This window comes from Triticum aestivum, chromosome 2D, assembly GCF_018294505.1.
Source record: "Triticum aestivum cultivar Chinese Spring chromosome 2D, IWGSC CS RefSeq v2.1, whole genome shotgun sequence".
Taxonomy (NCBI): Eukaryota; Viridiplantae; Streptophyta; class Magnoliopsida; order Poales; family Poaceae; genus Triticum; species Triticum aestivum.
This window is the reverse complement of record NC_057799.1, coordinates 236524859-236547792: the sequence shown is the minus strand read 5'-3', so window position 1 is coordinate 236547792 and position 22934 is coordinate 236524859.

Below are 22934 nucleotides of genomic sequence, written 5' to 3'. Positions count from 1 at the left end.
GCGTCGCCCTCCGCCGCCCCGCGCTGCCCCGCCTCGCCGCGCCGCCGCAGATGCCGCCGGAGCCGCCGCCGCCGATCCGATCCGGAGTTGTTCGGTTTTTTTTGGATTTTAGGTAAAATCCCAATTTTTTTTAAAAACCCTAGTTTTGTTTTTTTTAGATCGGTTTTTCTCGGTTCGATTAAATAGCGGACGTTCGTCCGTACGTTCGTTTTAACGAACGTTGTTCGCCCGTTAGCCGCAGGCAGCGAACGTTCGTTCGTTAGCCTGTTCGTCAGTTTTTCTTTTCCCAGGGTTTTTCTGTGATTATTTTCGATCGCGATTCCAGCCCTAATCTTCGATTTGGTATATCTTTTCGCTCGTTTATCCAAATCAGGTGAAACAAGTGTCTAGATCTTTGCCTCGAAGCCCTCTTTCTGTTTAACCAACTTGAACAAGATTTTGGTACTGTAAATTTGACTTTAGTCCAGATTAGTAAACGAATCTTGTTTCTTTCGCAGTTTGAGTTTCGTTGCTCTGTTTGATTTGATTCTTTTTGCAAACCGGAGTTCTTCAGTTGAACTCTCTGGTTAGATCTTCTTATTTGAGTTTTACCCAAGCATCTATGATTGATTTCTTATAAAGAGCACGTAAATAAAAACTAGGGGTTGTTTAGGTAAAGAAGCAATAAAGTTAGTATAGCGAGTGTGGAAAAGTGGTGGTAGGACTTGCGAAATTGTCCCTAAGCACTTGACTACTTTATTAGACCGATAGCAAGTTTTATGTGGGAGAGGCCACTGCTAGCCTGTCATCCCGGACTTGGAATTCTATGCACTTATGATTGGAACTATTAGCAAGCATCCGCAACTACTAACGTTCACTAAGGTAAAACCCAACCATAGCATTAAGATATACTGGTCCCCCTTCAATCCCGTATGCATCAATTTCTATGCTAGGTTGAAGCTTTTGTCACTCTTGCCCTCAAATACAAAGTCCTATCAACATAAAACTAACCCTATGGTGTGACCCACGCGCGCGCTCATATGATGGGCACCAAAGGACAGCAACATAACCACAAGCAAATTAAACCAATCACAGAAATTCACCAATTACCGATAGGACAACGAAAATCTACTCACACATCATAGGATGGCAACACATCATTGGATAATAATATGAAGCATAAAGCACCATGTTCATGTAGAGGGTATAGCGGGTTGCGGGAGAGTGGACTGTTGTAGATAGATGGGGGAAGGTGGTGAAGATGTTGGTGAAGATGACGAAGGTGTTGGTGTAGATTGCGGTGATGATGACGGCCCCGGTGGCGGCGCCACCACGAGAGAGGGGGAGAGGGCCCCCCTTCTTCTTCTTCTTCCTTGACCTTCTCCCTAGATGGGAGAAGGGTTTCCCCTCTGGTCCTTGGCTTCCATGGCATGGGAGGGGCGATAGCCCCTCCGAGATTGGATCTGTCTCCCTGTCTCTCTCTGTTTCTGCGTTCCTGATTCTGCCCTTTCACCGTTTCTTAAATTCCCGGAGATCCGTAACTCCGATTAGGCTGAAATTTGGACATGATTTTTATCCGGATACTGGCTTTCTTGCGGCGAATGATGGGCATCCACCGCCTTACGGGGTGGCCACGAGGGCCCAGGGCACGCCTGCCCCCCTGGGGAGTGCCCCTCACCCTCGTGGGCCCCTCGGGCATCGTCTCGCGTTGATTCCACTTCCCAAAATTGACATATATTCCAAAAAAATATCCGTCAGTTTTTATCCCGTTTGGACTCCGTTTTATATGGATTTTCTGCGAAACAAAAAACATGCAACAAACAGGAACTGGCATTGGGCACTGGATCAATATGTTAGTCCCAAAAATAGTATAAAAAGTTGCCAAGAGTATGTAAAAGTTGTAGAATATTGGCGTGGAACAATCAAAAATTATAGATATGATGGAGACGTATCAGCATCCCCATGCTTAATTCCTGCTCATCCTCGTGTAGGTAAATGATAAAAAAGATAATTTTTGTTGTGGAATCCTACCTTGCATAATCTTGATCATGTAATCTAATCATGGCATGAATATTAAGACACGAGTGATTCAAAGCAATAGTCTATCATTTGACATTGAGACAATAATACTTCAAGCATACTAATAAAGCAATCATGTCTTTTTAAAATAGCATGGCCAAAGAAAGTTTATCCCTACAAAATCATATAGTCTGGCTATGCTCCATCTTCACCACACAAAATATTCAAATCATGCACAACCCCGATGACAAGCCAAGCAATTGTTTCATACTTTTGATGTTCTCAAACCTTTTCAACTTTCATGCAATACATGAGCGTGAGCCATGGATATAGCACTATAGGTGGAATAGAATATGATGATTGAGATTGTGTGGAGAAGACAAAAACGGGAGAAAGCATCACATCGACGCGACTAATCAACGGGCTATGGAGATGCCCATCAATTGATGTCAATGCGAGGAGTAGGGATTGCCATGCAATAGATGCACTAGAGCTATAAGTGTATGAAAGCTCAAACTGAAACTAAGTGGGTGTGCATCCAACTTGCTTGCTCATGAAGACCTAGGGCATTTGAGGAAGCCCATCGTTGGAATATACAAGCCAAGTTCTATAATGAAAATTCCCACTAGGATATGAAAGTGATAAATCAAGAGACTCTCTATATGAAGAACATGGTGCTACTCTGAAGCACAAGTGTGGTAAAAGTATAGTAGCATTGTCCCTTCTCTTTTTTTCTTTTTTTCTTTTTTTCTTTTTTTGTAGGCTTCTTTGGCCTCTATCTTTTTGGGGGGGGGCTTCTTTGGCCACTTTTATTTTGATCATGGGAAAATGTTCTAATAATGATGATCATCACACTTTCATTTACTTACAACTCAATATTACAACTCGATACTAGAACAAAATATGACTCTATATGAATGCCTCTGGCAGTGTACCAGGATGTGTAATGATCTAGCATAGCAAAGATATCAAAAAATGGACAAGCCATGAAAACATCATGCTAGCTATCTTACGATCATGCAAAGCAATATGACAATGAATGCTCAAGTCATGAATATGATGATGGAAGTTGCATGGCAATATATCTCGAAATGACTATGGAAATGCCATAGTAGGTAGGTATGGTGGATGTTTTGAGGAAGATATAAGGAGGCTTATGTGTGATAGAGCGTATCATATCACGGGGTTTGGATGCACCGGCGAAGTTTGCACCGACTCTCAAGGTGAGAAAGGGCAATGCACGGTACCGAAGAGGCTAGCAATGATGGAATGGTGAGAGTGCGTATAATCCATGGAGTCAACATTAGTCATAAAGAACTCACATACTTATTGCAAAAGTCTGTTAGCTATCGAAACAATGTACTACACGCATGCTCCTAGGGGGATAGATTGGTAGGAAAAGACCATCGCTCGTCCCCGACCGCCACTCATAAGGAAGACAATCAATAAATACCTCATGCTCCAACTTCGTTACATAACGGTTCACCATACGTGCATGCTACGGGAATCACAAACTTCAACACAAGTATTTCTACAATCCACAACTACCCACTAGCATGACTCTAATATCACCATCTTTATATCACAAAACTATTGCAAGGAATCAAACATATCATATTCAGTGATCCATAAGTTTTATGTAGGATTTTATGACTAACCATGTGAATGACCAATTCCTGTTATCTCTCTAAATAGATATAAGTGAAGCAAGAGAGTTTAATTCTTTCTACAAAAGATATGCCCATGCTCTAACAAATATAAGTGAAGCAAAAGAGCATTGTACAAATGGCGGTTTTCTATGTGAAGAGAAACAGGCAATCCAAACTTCAAATGATATAAGTGAAGCACACGAAGCATTCTATAAAGCCATACTCAAAAGATATAAGTGAAGTGCAATGAGCATTCTATAAATCAACCATGGAATATCTCATACCAGCATGGTGCATCAAAGAAAGTTGAAAACTAAATGCAAAAGAAGCTCCAAGATTTGCACATATCGTATGAACAAAACGAATCCGAAAACATACTGATACTTGTTGAAGAAAGATGGGATGCCTTCCGGGGCATCCCGAAGCTTAGACGCTTGAGTCTCCTTAAATATTTACTTGGGGTGCCTTGGGCATCCCCAATCTTGAGCTCTTGCCTCCCCTCCTTATCCACATATCGAGACCTCCTCGATCTTCGAACACTTCATCCACACAAAACTCAACAGAAAGCTCGGTAAGATCCATTAGTATAATAAAGCATATCACTACTCTAAGCACTGTTGCAAATCAATTCATATTTTGTTTTTTCATTGTAGCTACTGTAATATAACTTTTCCATGGCTTAATCCACTGATCGAAATTGATAGTTTCATCAAAACAAGCAAACTATGCATCAAAAATAGAATCAGTCTTAAACAGGACAGTCTGTAGTAATCTGAACATTCACAATACTTCTAGTACTCCAAAAATTCTGAAAAAGTTAGGAAAAATAAACAATTTGTATATAAATACACAGCAAAAAGTTTCAGATCCGTTTGACGTTCCAGTAAAAAATTTAAAATCGCGCACTACAGCCAAAGTTTCTGTCTTGCACCGCACAAACCAACAAGCAATCTAAACATCCTAATGGCAAACGTTGGCACATTATTTTTATAATACAATGTAATTGTACAAGGGGATAATTATTTTTGTTGAAAAGTTTCTGTAATTAAGATTCACAAAGTTTCCGTGAGCATGAACAAAGTTCAAGGAGCTCCCCCACTTCAACAATGCTTGTCTTTCTCACTTTCACTTTCCTTTTTTAAAAGTTTTGGTTTCCCCTCTATATTTTTTTTGTTTTTAAAATTTATAAAAGCACTCAACAGAAATAAATGACTCTCTAAAACTTCCGGGTTGTCTCCCTAGCAGCGCTTTCTTTAAAGCCATTAAGCTTGGCATATAGTGCTCAAGTAATGGATCCACCCAGATCCCAAGGTATATCAAAGCCAATTTTAATTAACAATGATTTGTGATTTAGTAGTGAGCACAAAGAAAAATATATAAAGTAATGACGAAGTCTAACTCTCTTCCTATGCATCGGCATGTCATAAAAGAACAATTCATTCACACATAGTAAAGGCCAATGCATAGTATAAACAGTTTCTTGCAATTTTATCGTGTTGGAAACATGGAGAGGTGGAGATGTAGTTCCTCTCTCATAATAATTGCAAGTAGGAGCAGCAAGCACATGCATATTATATCTATCAAAATCATCATGTGCAGTAGTGAAACGCAACCCATCAATATAATCCTTAATAAGGGCAAACTTCTCCGATATAGTGTAGTCGGGAGAATTCAAAAAGATAATAGGACTATCATCCGTGAGTGCAATAGCAACAATTTAATGTTTAACATAAGGAACTATAGCAAGTTCATCTCCATAAGCATAATTCATATTGGCATCTTGGCCACAAGCATAGCAAGCATAATCAAAAAGGGATATTCCAAACGAATCAATGGGATCATAGCAATTATCATGGCATTCATCCTTCGGTAAGCACGAAGGGAAATTAAACAATGTATGAGTTGAAGAGTTACTATCATTAGAAGGTGGGCACGGGTAGCTAATCCGCTCTTCCTCCTTTTGTTTTTCGCTCTCCTCATCATCTTTTTCATCCAATGAGCTCACAATGTCATTAATTTCTTCTTCCATAGACTCCTGCAAAATATTAGTCTCTTCTTGGACAGCGGAGACTTTCTCAAGAAATTCATCAATATCATAATTGTATTTTTAATTCTCATAGAAATATTTAAGGATAGCTAAATTTTCAGGTCTATAAAATGAATCATCAAAATCTTCAAACTCTTTAAACAAAGATTCAATTTCACATGCACCCTTAAAAGCAACAAATTCTTCTATTCGTTCCACATCATAGTAATCATATATACCATTAGCATAAGAAGCTAAGGTTTCATTATCATTAAATTTGCATGAAAAGGGAAGGTGTGGAGCCTTCATCCTAGAGCAACAAGTATAATCATATCTCAAGCATAGTTGCCTAGCATACCAATACAACATATAAATTTGATCCCATAATAGTTTCCCTTTTGAGTCAAGCGATAATCCCTAAAGTATTCACGTTGATCCAACATGTCTCCCATTACATAATTGAATGGGGTTTTCTCAGGATTATTAAAGTAGTGCATAATATCTTTCACATAATGAGCATCGAGGGTTTTAGGAGGTTCCCCATCTCCATGAGTAGCAAGTACACCTATTTTTTTGGTATTTCGTGTTCCATATCCATAACTAAATATAGAGAACAACTTAGAACAGAAAATAAAAATTACATAGTGATAAAGCAAACAAGCACACACGAGAATATTCACCCCACGCTATTGCTCCCCGGCAACGGCGCCAGAAAAAGGTCTTGATAACCCACAAGTATAGGGGATCAATTGTAGCCTCTTTCGATAAGTAAGAGTGTCGAACCCAACGAGGAGCTAAAGGTAGAACAAATATTCCCTCAAGTTCTATCCACCACCGATACAACTCTACGCACGCTTAACGTTCGCTTTACCTAAAACAAGTACGAAACTAGAAGTACTTTGTAGGTGTAACGGGATATGTTTGCAAGAATATAAAGAGCACGTAAATAAAAACTAGGGGCTGTTTAGGTAAAGAAGCAATAAAGTTAGTATAGCGAGTGTGGAAAAGTGGTGGTAGGAGTTGCGAAATTGTCCCTAAGCAATTGACTACTTTACTAGACCGATAGCATGTTTTATGTGTGAGAGGCCACTGCTAGAATGTCATCCCTGACTTGGAATTCTATGCACTTATGATTGGAACTATTAGCAAGCATCCGCAACTACTAACGTTCATTAAGGTAAAACCCAACCATAGCGTTAAGATATATTGGTCCCCCTTCAATCCCGTATGCATCAATTTCTATGCTAGGTTGAAGCTTCTGTCACTCTTGCCCTCCAATACATAGTCCTATCAACATACAACTAACCCTATGGTGTGATCCACGCGCGCGCTCATATGATGGGCACCAAAGGACAGCAACATAACCACAAGCAAATTAAACCAATCATAGCAATTCACCAATTACCGAGGACAACGAAAATCTACTCATACATCATAGGATGGCAACACATCATTGGATAATAATATGAAGCATAAAGCACCATGTTCAAGTAGAGGGTACAGTGGGTTGCGGGAGAGTGGACCACTGTACATAGATGGGGGAAGGTGATGAAGATGTTGGTGAAGATGACGGAGGTGTTGGTGTAGATTGCGGTGATGATGATGGCCCCGGCGGCGTTCCGGTGCCACCGGGAGGGAGGGGAGAGGGCCCCCCTTCTTCTTCTTCTTCTTCTTCCTTGACCTTGTCCCTAGATGGGAGTAGTGTTTCCCCTCTGTTCCTTGGCTTCCATGGCATGGGAGGGGCGAGAGCCCCTCCGAGATTGGATCTGTCTCTCTGCCTCTCTCTGTTTCTACGTTCCTGATTCTGCCCTTTTACCGTTTCTTAAATTCCCGGAGATCCGTAACTCCGATTGGGCTGAAATTTGGACACAATTTTTATCCGGATATTGGCTTTCTTGTGGCTAAAGAAGGGCATAAACCGCCTTACGGGGTGGCTACGAGGGCCCAGGGTGCGCCTGACCCCCTGGGGCGTGCCCCTCACCCTCGTGGGCCCATCGGGCATCGTCTCGCGTTGATTCCACTTCCCAAAATTCACATATATTCCAAAAAAATCTCCCTCAGTTTTTATCCCGTTTGGACTCCGCTTGATATGGATTTTCTGAGTAACAAAAAACATGCAACAAACAGGAACTGGCACTAGGCACTATTCAATATGTTAGTCCCAAAAGCAGTATAAAAAGTTGCCAAAATTATGTAAAAGTTGTAGAATATTGGCATGGAACAATCAAGAATTATAGATACGACGGAGACGTATTAGGGGCCATTATCACCGGAGGCCATGGAGGAGGATCCCGGTGGGGCCATGTCGGGTGGTAGGTGCGACATATGCCAACGGGTGGCTTATCATTGTGGGAGCCAGTAAGACGTCGCCGGTGCCTGGAAACGGGATGAGGCGAAGACATGCTCGCCGGCGAATCTTACCCAGGTTCGGGGCTCTCCGTGGAGATAACACCCCTAGTCCTGCTCTACGGGGTCTCCGCATGATCACTAGATCAGAAAGAGTAGCTACAAGTGCTCCTTGAGCTATCTGGTTCAAGGGAGAAGAAGAGCAAGTCTAGCTCTCGCTTCCCTCTCTATACGGTGTGTGTGTAACTCTAAGAAGCCAACCCTTTGCATGGGTACCCCGGGGGTTTATATAGGCCTACCCCCCAGGGGTACAATTGTAATCCGGCTGGGCGCGGGTCCCAGTCGTCAGCGTCTGCGCTCGCCGGCTTTTCCGCCGGCCATTGGGGCCCGCCAACTAGTGGGTCCCGCCGGCTGCCGGCCTCTTGGTCGACAGGCCGGCCCCACCGCCTGGGGGTCTTGTCGGCGGCTGTTTACTGTAGCCTCGCCCCTGATGACGAGGGCTTTGTCGAGGTAAGCGTGGCTACAGTGTGCCGCCTCGAGCGCTCTCACTGTAGCCTTACCTCGTCTTGTCTCCTTAATGTGGCACATGTTTCGAGGGAGGGGGGTAGCCGGCTTCCGGGGGGCCGGCTACGCCCCTGGCCGACTGGGGGAGGCCGGGGCGCCTTCGTGCCTCTCTCTGGCTAAAGGGGCCTGCCGCCCGCGGGCCATACTGGCGTCTGTCGCGGATGACATCGAGGCCAGCATGGCTACAGGGCCAAGCCGGACGGGAGATGGCTGACCCGTACGGCGTCCTATGGCCATGCCTGCCTCGGGATTCGGGGGTAGTGGGCCGCACTGTAGCCACACCCCGTCTTGTCACCGTTATGTGGGCGTAGTTTTGGTGGGTGCGGTCTTGGCCGGCTTCTTGGAGTCGGCGTTCTTCATGGCCGGCTCTTGGGAGTCGGCTCTCCATGGCCGGCTTCCTGGAGTCGGCCATCTCGTAGTTATCTTGGGGGAGGTTCCTGAGACTGGGTCGCCTTCTGGGAGTCGGCTCCTGGGGTAGCCGGCCAGGGGAAGGCGGCCCAATGCTTCGAATGCTTGAAGGCTCAAATGGCCTGATAATTTTTGAAGAGCTAGGGGTAGTCGGTTAGGCTACCCGTGGCCATTTACTCCGACAGTAGTCCCCGAAGCTGATTGAGCTTCAAGGTTGGGTGGGAGTCGAGAAGCTTGGTCAGCTTCATATCTTGACGAGCCGGCAGCTGGGAGCCGGCTTCGATTGGGTGCGCCGTCTTGGCGAAATTTTTTGGAGTCGGAGGGCGGGAGCCTGCCAGCGCGCGCACCGGGCCGCGGGCCGGCCACTTGCCGCCTGCGAACCACGTGGCATCCCTTGGCTAAAAATCCTGCCAGCCCACGCGCGCGACGGGACGTCGCTGCAGGTCGGGGGCCCGCCACGCCTACGCCCGGGCCCAGGCGCGGATTCTCTGCGGCCCGAAGCCGCCCGCACGTCTTCCTGCGGCGGTTTCGGCACGCCTTTAGGGCGTAATAATCGCGAGGCGTGGGGGGAGTGGGTGCAGTTAATCCCACGTCTCACCCCACGCCCTGCCTCCCCAGCTTCACCGTGTGAAGCTATAAGTAGGGGGAGGGGGAGAGCGGCAGGCGCTCGCACGCCCCTCCCCTCTCCGCCATCTTCTTCCTTCTGCTCTTTCTTGCGACAGCGCCTCGCCGCCGCACCGCTCCACCACTCGATCCTCCGCCGCCGCGCTCATTCTCGCCAGCCCTATGCCACGATGCAGTTCCGCGGGGATTGGGACGGCTCCAACGTCCATGAGGATCACGTCGAGTTCCTCCGCAAGATGCGGCGGCTGCCCGGTGCGGACAAGGTGGAGGTCCGTCTTGCGCCGGCGAAGGAGATTACACCGGAGCCGGAGGAAGGCGAGCGAGTAGTCTTCCGCTCGCATTTCTTGCACGGCATCGGCTTGCCCGTGAGCGCCTTCTTCCGCTCCTTTCTCGAGTTCTACCAACTCCAGCCGCACCACCTCACCTCGAACACGGTGGTGCTGTTGTCCGCCTTCGTCACCTTGTGCGAAGGCTACCTCGGTGTCCTCCCCACCCTCGAGCTTTGGGGGAGTTCTTCCAGTCCAAGCTGGGCACTCGCATGTAGGGCGTGCCGGCTCATACTGGCGCCTTCGTCGCGATGCGGAGGGTGGCTGCCGACAACCCCTTCCCCGTCATCACGCTGATCCAGTCGGTGAAGCTATGGCAGAAGTCATACTTCTACGTGAAGAACGTCGCCCCGCAGGGCGACTACGTCAATCTGTCGGCTTACGTAGCCAGCCCACCGGTAGGCAGGCGGCCCCAGTGGTCCTACCGGGCCGTGACGCTGACGCCGGCTGGAACCGCAGCTGTCGCCCGAGTGCGGGCGATGATCCAGTCGGAGGGCTTGTCGGGGCCCGACCTGCTGGCCGCCTTCGTCACGCGCCGGGTGCTCCCGCTCCAGATCCGCCCTCATCTGATCTATCAGATGAGCGGCCAGCTCGATCCGAGCCGGATGTGCACCAAAGACATGCCGCACGACGAGGTGGCCTATATGGTGAACTACCTTGCGAACTGCAAGCTCTCCGTAGAGTGGCAGTTCGGCAAGGAGCCATATTGCCAAGCCCATCCGCCGCCCACGGTATGTTCTCCTTTTCTCTTTCTCTTCTCTCAGTTTTGTCACCGAGTTCCTTTTGGCCGACTTTGATTAGTCGGCTTGTCTCGACAGAGCCCTCTTCTTCGGCCTGCAGGAGGGTCGGACGCGGAGCGCCGATTCGTCCCCGACCGGACGGAGCACGATCTGGAGGACCCCGACTTGGGGGCGGCCGCTATGGACGACAACACCGAGGCGGGCGGTGGCCAAGCCGGCGGCGAAGCAGGCGGCTCCGGGCTTGGAGTCAGCTTCGACGACTGGCCGGATGACGACGAGGCTGAAGTCGTCCCACGCTGCCAGCCGGCGCCTGGCCACGGCGCGGGTTCCTCTGCTGCGCCGCCTGCTCGGGGCGGCGGGCAAAAGCGTCGTGCCGCGCCGGGCTTGTTCGGCAGTCGGTCGAAGAAGCCCAGAGGCGGGGCAGCGGCGACCAGGCGGGAGGAGGCGGCCGCGAAGGCGGCCCGCTTCCGCAAGGCGGTGAAGCAGCCGCAGACGGTGTCGGCATAAGTATACACTCCTTCGTGTATTCTTTTTTCTTTTCTCTGGTAGCTCCTGAATCCTTGTCTTTTCTCCAAAAAACCAGGGCTCCATTGTCGCTCAAGCGGGCTGCTGCCGGCTCCGTCGTTGGGTCGCCGGGAGGATCTAGGAGCACTACTCGCCGCGTGGACCCCCGTGCCGATCTTCAGGCGGCGATGGAGCGGAACGCGCAGGAGGCGCGGGAGGAGCGGGAGGCGCGGGAGGCGGAGGCATTGAGGGCGGCTGCCGCCAAGGCGGCGCAGGAGGAGGAGGCGGCGAAGGCGCGCGCTGACGCCGCAGCCAAGGCCCAAGCGGAGGCTGCGGCTGCGGCGATGGCGGAGGGGGCCTTGCTGGTCACCCCACTGCGCGTCGCGGCTCCTGGGGCCCCGGAGCCCCCGCCAGAAGAAGCCGGCGTTGACCAGCCAGGGCTGGAGAGGGAAGACGACATCGTCATCCTCGAGAGGGTGGCGGCGCCGGCCCCACCGACTGGGGCGGCTCAAGGCGGCCGGCCTGATCTGCCGCCTGCGCAGTCGGCCGGGGGCGAGCCGGCCGCGAGGACTGATCTAGCGGTCCGGACGCCGCCGCGCCACCGCGCGAGGAAGGCCGCATCAGAGCCGCAGAAGGCTGCGTCGGAGCCGCAGCCGGCCGCGGGCTCCAGCTCGTCGGCCCAGGATATGGAGGCGGCCAGCGCCACCTCGGGCTGGACGCCGGGCGGAGGGACGGCCGTGATGAATGTGGCCGCGCAGGACGTCCGGACCCGGCTCCAAGCCCAGGCTACGGCGCTGAGGAAATACAACGACGAGTTCCTTGCGACGCGGGCGGCCATCCGGGTTAGTCTTCTTATCTTGCTTTTTTGATCTTGGTTTCTTCCGTGGGGGCGCGTCAGCGCACCCACTGGGTGTAGTCCCCGAGTTCCGAGTCGGCTACTGAGCAGGCGGTTTGGAACTTCTTAGCGGATCTAGTTTTGCTATTCTTGCTCTTACTTCGCTCTTCTGCCTGTCTTGCAGGACTACCCCAATCTTCGCGCGGCTGCCTTCAACTCCCAGGCTCGGGAGCTGACCCAGAAGACCGCCGACCTAACTGAGAGCCGGGGTAAGTGCTTCGTCCTTTATCTCACGTGGGGGCGCGTCAGCGCACCCACTGGGTGTAGTCCCCGAGATTCGGGCCGACTGCTGAGCAGTCGGGTCAGATCTTCCTTGACGACTTCTTCTTATTGCTTCTTCTTTCTCTGTCGTCCCTGCAGTGGCCAACGCCAGTCTAAGGGCGCAGCTGGGAGGGTCTCAGGCCGCCCTTCGTGCCAAGGAGGCCGAGTTTGCTACCTTGGTGCAGGAACGTGACCGCCTGGCCAAGAGGTTGGCCGACCAGGAGGAGAGCGAAGCCGCCCTCCAGGCCGAGTATGAGACAGAGGCGGCTGGCTAGGCCGAAGCAAGGCAGACGCTGATCAACGGCTATGGCCAGATCGAAGATTTGGTTGATGGTAAGCCGCCTTCTTCTTCGTCCTTTCTTGCCGCCTGCCGCTTTTGGCACGTTTTCTGACTTGGTGTTTTCTCTTCTTTCTCTGTCTTTCTTGCGCAGAGTACTTCCCTGGCTACTCCACCGCCGCCAACCAGATCATCGAGGCCCGCCGCGAGGCGCGGAGGCAGGCTGGCGCCGAGATTGCACCGAACGCTAGTCGGTCGCTCGAGGAGCAGCTCATGGCGATCCAGGCCCGCCTCCAGCCGGCTCATCGACTGCTCCACCGGCTTCAATGTACCGGGGCGCAGATGTTGGCCGCCCTCTGGCCTGGCGAAGTGGTTCCCCGCACCCCCAGTCGGACTGCCGACTGGCTGGAGGTGGCGGTCGCCCGCTTCGAAGCTTGGAAGGCTTCGGCGGCTCGGTCCGGTGCCAGGCGGGCGCTGGAGTTCGTCAAGGCCTGGTATCCCGGCCTGAGTCTGGACCAGCTGGCTACCTGGCGGCAGCAGGCCGACACGGAGCTGGAGCCGGCGCGGCCGGCTATCATCCGGCGGGCTTCGGCGATCGCCGACTACACCGACACCAACGCCTTCGCCCCTGAGGTAGATGACAACGGTGTTGCCCAGCCAGAGGAATGGTTCGGACTGAACCCGGCAGATGGCAAAGACTCGGCGGAGGAGATTGACTCCAGCGACGAGGGCGAAGAAGAGGAGGAGGAGGGTGAAGACGCCGGGCCGGATGGTGGGGCGGCCGGCCAGCCTCAGCTTGACCATGCCTCCAGCAACACGTCACGCGCGGGTGCGTCGCCTGCCACCGGTGGTGATCAAGCGGAGATCCGCCAGCCGGCCACTCCTTCAGCCGGCGACGCCGTCTCCACTGACCAACCCGGCTCCCACATCGCACCTTTAGTCTAGTCTGCTATCTTTTATTTTCCTGTCTTGTCACTTTTGGAACAATGTTCTGTTAAGTTTACACAATTCCACCCACCGGGGGTGTATTCGAACGATGCCGATTGTCGGCCTGTTGGGGGCTTTATATGTATATATGACTATGCAAGTGTTTGGCTTTTCCTTGCTCTTTGCTTTTCATCCTTCTGCTGTTTCCTTTGCCGCCCTCCCTTGGTTGCCGCCCTCCCCAGTCAGGCAGTTGCTCTGCAATATGTGGCTGGAGAAGTGCTTGGCCAATTGGGAGGGCAAGTACTCTAGCTTTGTTGGATTATAGCGAAGTGTTTGGGAAGCCGGCCAGTCGGCTGTTCTGACAGCCGGCAAGCGTGGTTGGAGGCCGTCCTTTCGCTATACAAGTTCATTGGTCCTTAGCCGTTTTTCGTGTGGGCATCCTTTCTGCCTTGGCTCTTGCTAGTCGGACAGTCGGTTCCTCGAGCTGCGACTTTCAGCAAGAGAGGACTTCGGGAGTCGGCACACTACTTGTCTGACTTCAGGTAGAACTTTAATATAGCTTAAGGCGGCCAGTCCCCGGGCCGACTAGTCGAACCCGGTGCCAGACAGGAAATCAAATGTAATAATACATTCATGGATATGACACTCGTCACTCATAGATAAATGAAGGCAGTCCCCGAGCGCTCCTCGGGGGGCCTGTTGTTTCGTACTTAATACAAAAGGGTAGCATGATACATACTGCTTTTAACTGTAAAATCTTCGCAGGAGGTTCGCGTTCCATGGTCGCTCCGACTCCTTGCCGGAGTCATCCCTCTTGCGTGCTCTTGGTTTTTGCGCGTCGATCAAGTAGTAGGAGTCGTTGCCTAGTGCCTTGCTGATGACGAAAGGGCCTTCCCAGGGGGCCGAGAGCTTGTGCTGGCCGGCTGTTCGCTGGATCAGCCGAAGCACAAGGTCGCCCTCCTGGAAAGATCTTGGCTTGACCTTGCGGTTGTGGTAACGGCGCAACCCCTGCTGGTAGATGGCGGACCGGTTGAGTGCTAAAAGCTGGCCTTCTTCCAGTAGGTCGACACCGTCTTCTCTTGCTTCCTTGGCCTCTGCCTCCGTGTACATGGTGATCCGAGGCGAGTCGAACTCGATGTCGGTTGGGATGACGGCCTCGGCACCATATACAAGGAAGAATGGAGTGAAGCCGGTTGACTTGTTGGGGGTGGTACGCAGACTCCAGAGGACAGCCGGCAGCTGATCGAGCCAGCAGTCGGCCGATCGCTCCAGTGGTACAACCAGTCGGGGCTTGATGCCGGAGAGGATGAGCCCATTTGCTCGCTCGACCTGGCCGTTTGACTGCGGGTGGGCAACGGACGCTAAGTCCAGTCGGATACCCTGCGTCGCGCAAAAACGTGCCAGTGCTCCTTTGGCAAATTTTGTGCCGTTGTCGGTGATGATGCTGTGCGGTAGGCCGTACCGAGTAGTGATGTTGGTGATGAACGTCACGGCAGTCGGCCCGTTCAGCTTTTTGATCGGCTTCGCTTCGATCCACTTGGTGAACTTGTCCACGGCGACAAGCAGGTGTGTCAAGCCACCGAGGGCTGTCTTGAAAGGTCCCACCATGTCCAGTCCCCAGACGGCAAAGGGCCAGGTGAGGGGAATGGTCTTGAGTGCAGAAGCCGGCAGGTGTTGCTTGGAACTGAAGACTTGGCATCCTCTGCAGCTCTTGACTATCTCTTTGGCATCTTCCAAAGCAGTCAGCCAAAAGAAACCGTGGCGGAAAGCTTTGGCCACAAGTGATCTTGAGGCTGCGTGGTGGCCGCATTCGCCTTGATGGATATCCTTGAGGATTGCCACTCCTTTTTCTGGCTCGACACAGCGCTGGAAGACTCCAGTGACGCTGCGCTTGACAAGCTCTCTGTTGATTATTGCATATGCTCCGGCTCGTCGTTGCACTAGTCTTGCTGAGATCTCGTTAGCCGGCAGCTCTCTGTTGACTAGGAATTTGAGGATGGGCTGGGCCCATGATGGAGCTGTGACTTCTTCTTCTGTTAGTGCGGCCACCATGACTCGGGTGGGTGGGTCGGGTGGCGTGGAATTGGAGTCGGCCACCGCTTCTTGTGTTGCTGCAGTCCCCGGGCCAACTGCTGCAGTCCCTGGGCCGGGTGCGACTACGGCAGTCGGCGGGCCAGTTGTCGAAGTCCCCGTGCCGCCTGCGGGGTTCCTCCAATCGGATCCGGCTGCATCGGGGACAGTCGGTAAGAAGATAGAGTCCGACTCTGGAGACGGCTTGATGGACAGCTCGAGGAGGCGCTGGAGGGAGACGCCGGTCGGTATAGCCTGTCGGGTGGAGCCGATCCGTGCCAGGGCATCTGCTTGGTCGTTGTCGGCCCTTGGCACGTGAAGGAACTCGCACCCTTCGAAGTACCCGATGATCTGCTGGACGAGGAATCGATAGCTCGCCATGTTTGCATCCTTGGCGTCTCATTTGCCAGACGACTGCTGGACCACCAAGTCTGAGTCGCCATAACACAGGATCCGGCGTATGCCGAGTTCGTTGGCTAGCCGGAGCCCATGTATGAGCGCCTCGTACTCGACCACGTTGTTGGAGGCGGCGAAGTGGATTTGCAGCGTGTATCTGAGCTTATCGCCTTTGGGAGAGGTGAGGACGATGCCGACTCCCAAACCGGTGCGCATCTTGGACCCGTCGAAGTGCATCCGCCAATGGGTAGAGTCGGGAGCCGGCGGTAGGTACTGGGTCTCGGCCCAGTCGACGAGGAAGTCGGCCAATGCTTGGGACTTGATGGCGGTGCGGGGTTGGTAGAAGATTGTGTATGGTGCTAATGCAATGGCCCACTTAGCCACCCGGCCGGATGCATCCCGGCTGCCTATGATCTCGGCAAGCGGGGCGGTGCACACGACCGTGATGGGATGCTCTTGGAAGTAGGGCTTCAGCTTCTTGGCGGCGAAGTATACCCCATAGCACATCTTCTGGTAGTGCGGGTAGTTCTGCTTTGAGCTGGATAGCACTTCGCTTAGATAATACACCGGCCTTTGAACTAGCTGGGCTCGGCCTTCTTCCGGGCGCTGGACCACGACAACTGTACTGACCACTCGGCTAGTCGCGGCAATGTAGAGGAGCATGGGCTCCTTCTCAGTCGGTGCCGCCAGGACAGGTGGAGTGGTCAGCATCTTCTTCACCTCATGGAAGGCTTGGTCGGCTTGGTCATTCCACTCGAAGTGAGTGGACTTCTTCATGAGTCGGTACAGGGGGAGAGCCTTCTCTCCTAGCCGGCTGATAAAGCGGTTTAGGGAGGCCAAGCACCCGGTGAACTTCTGCACATCTCGCAACTTGGTGGGAATCTCCATCCTCTCGATGGCCTTGATCTTCACAGGGTTGCACTCGATGCTGCGTTCGGAGACCAGAAAGCCTAACAGCTGGCCGGCTGGCACTCCGAACACGCATTTCTCGGGGTTGAGCTTGATTTGGAATCGGCGCAAGTTGGCGAATGTTTCTTTGAGGTCCTCCAGCAGGGTGTTGCGCTTCTCTGTCTTCACCACAATGTCGTCTACGTAGACGTGGGCATTTCTGCCGTGTTGCTTGAGGAGGCATTTCTGCATGCAACGCTGAAAAGTGGCACCGGCATTCCTGAGGCCGAATGTCATAGTCAGGTAACAGAAAGCTCCGAATGGTCTGATGAAGGCAGTCTTCAGTCGGTCTGCTGGGTCCAACTTGATTTGATGATACCCTGAGTAGGCATCCAAAAAACTCAACAGCTCGCATCCGGCTGTGGAGTCCATCACTTGGTCAATCCGTGGCAAAGCAAACGGATCCTTGGGGCAGGCCTTATTGAGGCTGGTGTAGTCTATACACATACGCCACTTGTTATTCTTTTTCAAAACCAAGACTGGGTTGGCAAGCCACTCTGGAAAAAATACTTCCATAATAAAGCCAGCGGCGAGGAGCCTGGCTATCTCTTCTCCTACGATTCTTCGCTTCTCTTCTGACAGTCGGCGGAGGGGCTGCTTGACCGGCTTCGCGTCGGCTCGGACGTGCAGTTTGTGCTCGGCGAAATCCTTCGGGACACCCGGCATGTCCTTTGGGGACCATGCGAAGATGTCTCGATTCTCATGGAGGAAGTCGACGAGCTCGCCTTCCTATTTACTGTGCAGGTTTGCCCCAATGACAGCAAACCTTTCCGGATTCTTCGGGTCCAGGGGTATCTTCTTCGTCTCCTTGGCCGGCTGGAAGGAGCCCTACGCATCACAATCTTTGGGGCTGGGGGACAAAGCCGGCTGCTTGCCGGCCATGGCCACAACCCGTTCCAACATCTTCTTCTCTTCTGCCACTACGAGGGACTCGGCCAGCCGACTGTTGGCCATGGCGCACTCGATGGACTTCTTGTAGTCGCCGGCTACGGTGATGATCCCCTTCGAGCTCGGCATCTTCATCTTTAGGTAGGCGTAGTGGGGCACAGCCATGAACTTGGCCAGAGCAGGTCGGCCAAGCAAAGCATGGTAGGGGCTCTCCAGATCCACTACCTCAAACCAGATCGCTTCTCGGCAAAAATGATCCTTGTCTCCGAAGAGAACATCCATCTTGATCTTGCCGATTGGGGAACAAGACAAACTGGGCACGATGCCATGGAACACGGTCCGGCTCGGCATGAGCTGCTTCGCCTTGATGTTCAGCTTCTCCATGGTATCGCGGTACAGTATATTGATACTGCTTCCACCATCAATCAGGACGCGGGAGAATCGGGCAGCTCGCCTCTCAGTCGCGAGGGTGACATCCAAGACTAGCGCATAGGAGCCAGGGGATGGCATCACCTCTGGGTGGTCGGCCTAGCTCCAGTTGATGGGCTTCTCGGACCAGTGCATGAACTCGGAAGCGCTAGAGGCGACTGCGTTGACCTCTCGATGCTGACGGCGCCGACTACGCTTGTCTTCAGCTTGGCTTGTGAAGACGACGTAGGCAGCATGCTCTTCAGGGAACTCATCTTGAATGGCTCCGACTGCCGGCCGAGCCGCCCGCTGCTGGGGGGCTGGAGGCGGCGGGCCGGGAGGCGGAGGCGGCACCAGCCCCTCGCCCTTGGAGATTCGCGTGAGCCAGTGGCACTTTCGGGTCGTGTGGTTGGACGGCTTCGCGCCGCTGTGGAACTTGCAGGGGGCGTCGAGAGTCTGCTCGTAGGAGAAAGCCGGCTGCCAAGCCGGCCTGCCACCCTTCTTCTTGGGAGCGGGCCGTTCTTCGCGTTGCTCATCTTCAATGGTGGCCACCTGCCGACTGGTGGAAGGCGGCATAGGGGCCTTGCACTTGTGGTCGTTCTGGTAGGGGCGCCGACTGGACTCGCCAGCCGGCGTCTTGGGAGCCGGAGCAAGCACCTTCCCAGAGGCGTCCACTCGGAGCTCGGTCTTCATCAAGGAGTCGGCCGTGGCGTACTTATCCGCGATGATCAGCAGTTCGTCGAGGGTAGCCGGCTTGTCGCAGAGGAGCCGGTGCTTGAGGAGGGTGCCCTCTCGGCACCCGGCGGTGAAGTACTCGATGGCCTTAACCTCGTGCACCCCCTCGCAGGAGTTGCGGAGCTCGGCCCACCACGTGGGGTAGTCGCGGGTCGACTCGTTGGGCCCTTGGACGCATAGGGAGAGCTGGCGAGGCTTGGGAGGCCGCTTGTACGTGCTGGTGAAGTTGCGGACGAAGACTTCCGTGAAGTCCAGCCAGCTGTTGACGCTGTAGGGCTTGAGGCTGTTGAGCCAGGTGCGCGTCGTGCCTTGCAGCATGAGGGGCACGTATTTCACGGTGACGCGTCTGTTGCCGTTGGCTATGCTGACCGCAGTAGAATAGTCGATGAGCCAATCTTCCGGCTTCACAGAGCCGTTGTACTTGGGCGTGTCTCTGGGGAGCGAGAACCCTTTGGGGAAGGGCTCGTCGCGGATGCGGGGGCCAAAGCATGGCGGGCCGACATCGTCTTCTTCTTTCAACGCCAGGGATCGAGCTAGGCGGTCGATCCGGTGGCGGGCGTCGTTCTCGCCGACTCCTTCGCGGCGGCCTAGTCGGCCACCAAGAGTCGGATGCGTGACAGGCGGCGGGGTGGGATGTCTCTCCCCTCGAGGCGGGGGAGGAGGCGGATTTCCTTGGCGCTCCATCGCTCGAGGGCGGCCTTCCGCGTCGCGCTCGATGGTGATACGAGTCCGGCTGCGGCTAGCAGCCGGCTCCTTGTCTTTCTTCTTGCAGGCGCCGCTCGCAGTCGGCGACCGGGACGTCGCGGCGTGCTCCCGGCGCGGGGGATGACTATCAGCGCGGGCGCCGGCTTCGTGCCGTTCTGCGGACGCGTCGATCAGCTGCTGGATCCGCCTTGTCATGTAGGGGAGCTCATCGGCTCCCAGCCCATTCAGCTCTTCAGTGGCCGCCTGAGCGGCTCGTAGATTCTTGAGCGGGGTGGCGTAGATGGGGCGATCTGCCCCCAGTATGCTGGCGATAGCCGCGCCGTGCTTCTGGACGAAGCCGGCTCGGCTCGGCCCGCTACGCGGCGGCGTACCGAAGGCGGCGCGGTCGACTTCGCGCTGGTGGGCCTCGGTGAGGCGTCTCATGGAGGCTATCTTCTGGCCTTCCGCGATGAGGGCGAGGCGGCGTGCCTCCAAGGTCTTGGCTTCAACGTCGGCCGGGATGGGGACGGATAAGTCGTGCATCGCTGCTTGCAGGGCGTCGTGGGCGTTCTCGCCCGAGTTGGCGACGTGGCTGATGACCAACACTTCGGTGACGGCGCTGCTTCCGCTGTCAGCTCGAGGGAGAGGGTCGTCGAAGACCACCACGTCGGAGGGGTAGGCGTCGAGCGATGCCGTGTCGGAATCGACAAGCATCGGGTCGGTGGAGCCGACCGACTCCAAGTCTGCAGCAGGCTCGCTGGAGACGTGAAGTTGGTCGAGGAGGCTGACGAGGCGGCTCTCGGGGTAGTCCGTGCCCGCGTCGGACGCGGGCTCGTCGGAGATGCGAGCCTCGCCGAGCAGATCGGCGAGGCGGCTCGTCGCGCAGGCGTCGTCGACGGCTTGCAGCGCGTCGGGGAAAATGCCATCGGGCGCAGCAGGCTGGCTGCGCTCGCGGGGAAGGAAAAGGGTTCCCGTCCAGAACAGGTCTCCGGACGACGGTGCACCTGGCCCCATGGTGGGCGCCAAATTTCGGGTGGTAGGTGAGACATATGCCAACGGGTGGCTTATCATTGTGGGAGCCAGTAAGACGTCGCCGGTGCCTGGAAACGGGATGAGGCGAAGACATGCTCGCCGGCGAATCTTACCCAGGTTCGGGGCTCTCCGTGGAGATAACACCCCTAGTCCTGCTCTACGGGGTCTCCGCATGATCACTAGATCAGAAAGAGTAGCTACAAGTGCTCCTTGAGCTGTCTGGTTCAAGGGAGAAGAAGAGCAAGTCTAGCTCTCGCTTCCCTCTCTATACGGTGTGTGTAACTCTAAGAAGCCAACCCTTTGCATGGGTGCCCCGGGGGGTTTATATAGGCCTACCCCCCGGGGGTACAATTGTAATCCGGCTGGGCGCGGGTCCCAGTCGTCAGCGTCTGCGCTCGCCGGCTTCTCCGCCGGCCATTGGGGCCCGCCGACTGGTGGGTCCCGCCGGCTGCCGGCTTCTTGGTCGACAGGCCGGCCCCACCGCCTGGGGGTCTTGTCGGCGGCTGTTTACTGTAGCCTCGCCCCTGATGACGAGGGCTTTGTCGAGGTAAGCGTGGCTACAGTGTGCCGCCTCGAGGGCTCTCACTGTAGCCTTACCTCGTCTTGTCTCCTTAATGTGGCACATGTTTCGAGGGAGGGGGGTAGCCGGCTTCCGGGGGCCGGCTACGCCCCTGGCCGACTGGGGGTGGCCGGGCCGCCTTCGTGCCTCTCTCTGGCTAAAGGGGCCCGCCGCCCGCGGGCCATACTGGCGTCTGTCGCGGATGACGTCGAGGCGAGCATGGCTACAGGGCCAAGCCGGACGGGAGATGGCTGACCCGTACGGCGTCCTGTGGCCATGCCTGCCTTAGGATTCGGGGGTAGTGGGCCGCACTGTAGCCACACCCCGTCTTGTCACCGTTATGTGGGCATAGTTTTGGTGGGTGCGGTCTTGGCCGGCTTCTTGGAGTCGGCGTTCTTCATGGCCAGCTCTTGGGAGTCGGCGCTCTCCATGGCCGGCTTCCTGGAGTCGGCCATCTCGTAGTTATCTTGGGGGAGGTTCCTGAGACTGGGTCGCCTTCTGGGAGTCGGCTCCTGGGGTAGCCGGCCGGGGGGAAGGCGGCCCAATGCTTCGAATGCTTGAAGGCTCAAATGGCCTGATAATTTTTGAAGAGCCAGGGGTAGTCGGTTAGGCTACCCGTGGCCATTTACTCCGACAGGCCATCATCGCCATGAAGGCCAAGATCAAGAGGGAGAACCTCTCCCCAACCAGGGAGAGGCAATGGAGGAGGAAGCACAAGGGGAAGAACATCTCCTCCTCTCTCTCGGTGGCGCCGGAGTGCCATCGGGAGGGGAATCATCGCCGCGGTGATCGTCTTCGTCAACATCACCATCATCATCTCTTTTACGCGGTCCACTCTCCCGCACCCCGCTGTAATCCCTACTTGAACATGGTGCTTTATGTCACATATTATGATCCAATGATGTGTTGCCATCCTATGATGTTTTGAGTAGATATCCTTTATCTTTGGGTTGATTGATGATCTAGATTGGTATGAGTTGTATGTTTTATTTTGGTGCTGTCCTATTGTGCCCTCCGTGTCATGCAAGCATGAGGGATTCCCGCTGTAGGGTGTTTCAATACGTTCATGGTTCGCTTATAGTGGGTTGCTTGAGTGACAGAAGCATAAACCCGAGTAAGGGGGTTGTTGCGTATGGGATAAAGGGAACTTGATATGTTAATGCTATGGTTGGGTTTTACCTTAATGATATTTAGTAGTTGCGGATGCTTGCTAGAGTTCCAATCATAAGTGCATATGATCCAAGAAGAGAAAGTATGTTAGCTTATGCCTCTCCCTCATGAAATTGCAATGACGACTACCGGTCTAGTTAACGATTGCCTAGGATAATTCCGCACACCGACGCATCATTATTCCACCCTCGCTATTTATAATATTTAGTAATATATTCTAACTTTATGATAACAGCACCTAATTTTATATGTTAGCTCTCCGATACCATGCAAAGTTATCCTCTTCATACCCACAGCATAGTTTTATTTCTCGTTTCTAGTTGGAAGCAAACGTTCGGTGTACGTAGAGTCGTATCAGTGGCAGATAGGACTTGAGAGAATATTGATCTTACTTTATCTCCTTGTGGGTTCGACACTCCATACTTATCACTTCCACCTTTGGGAATTGCTACGATGATTCCCTGCACTTGGGGATTATCAATCTCTTTTCTGGCGCCGT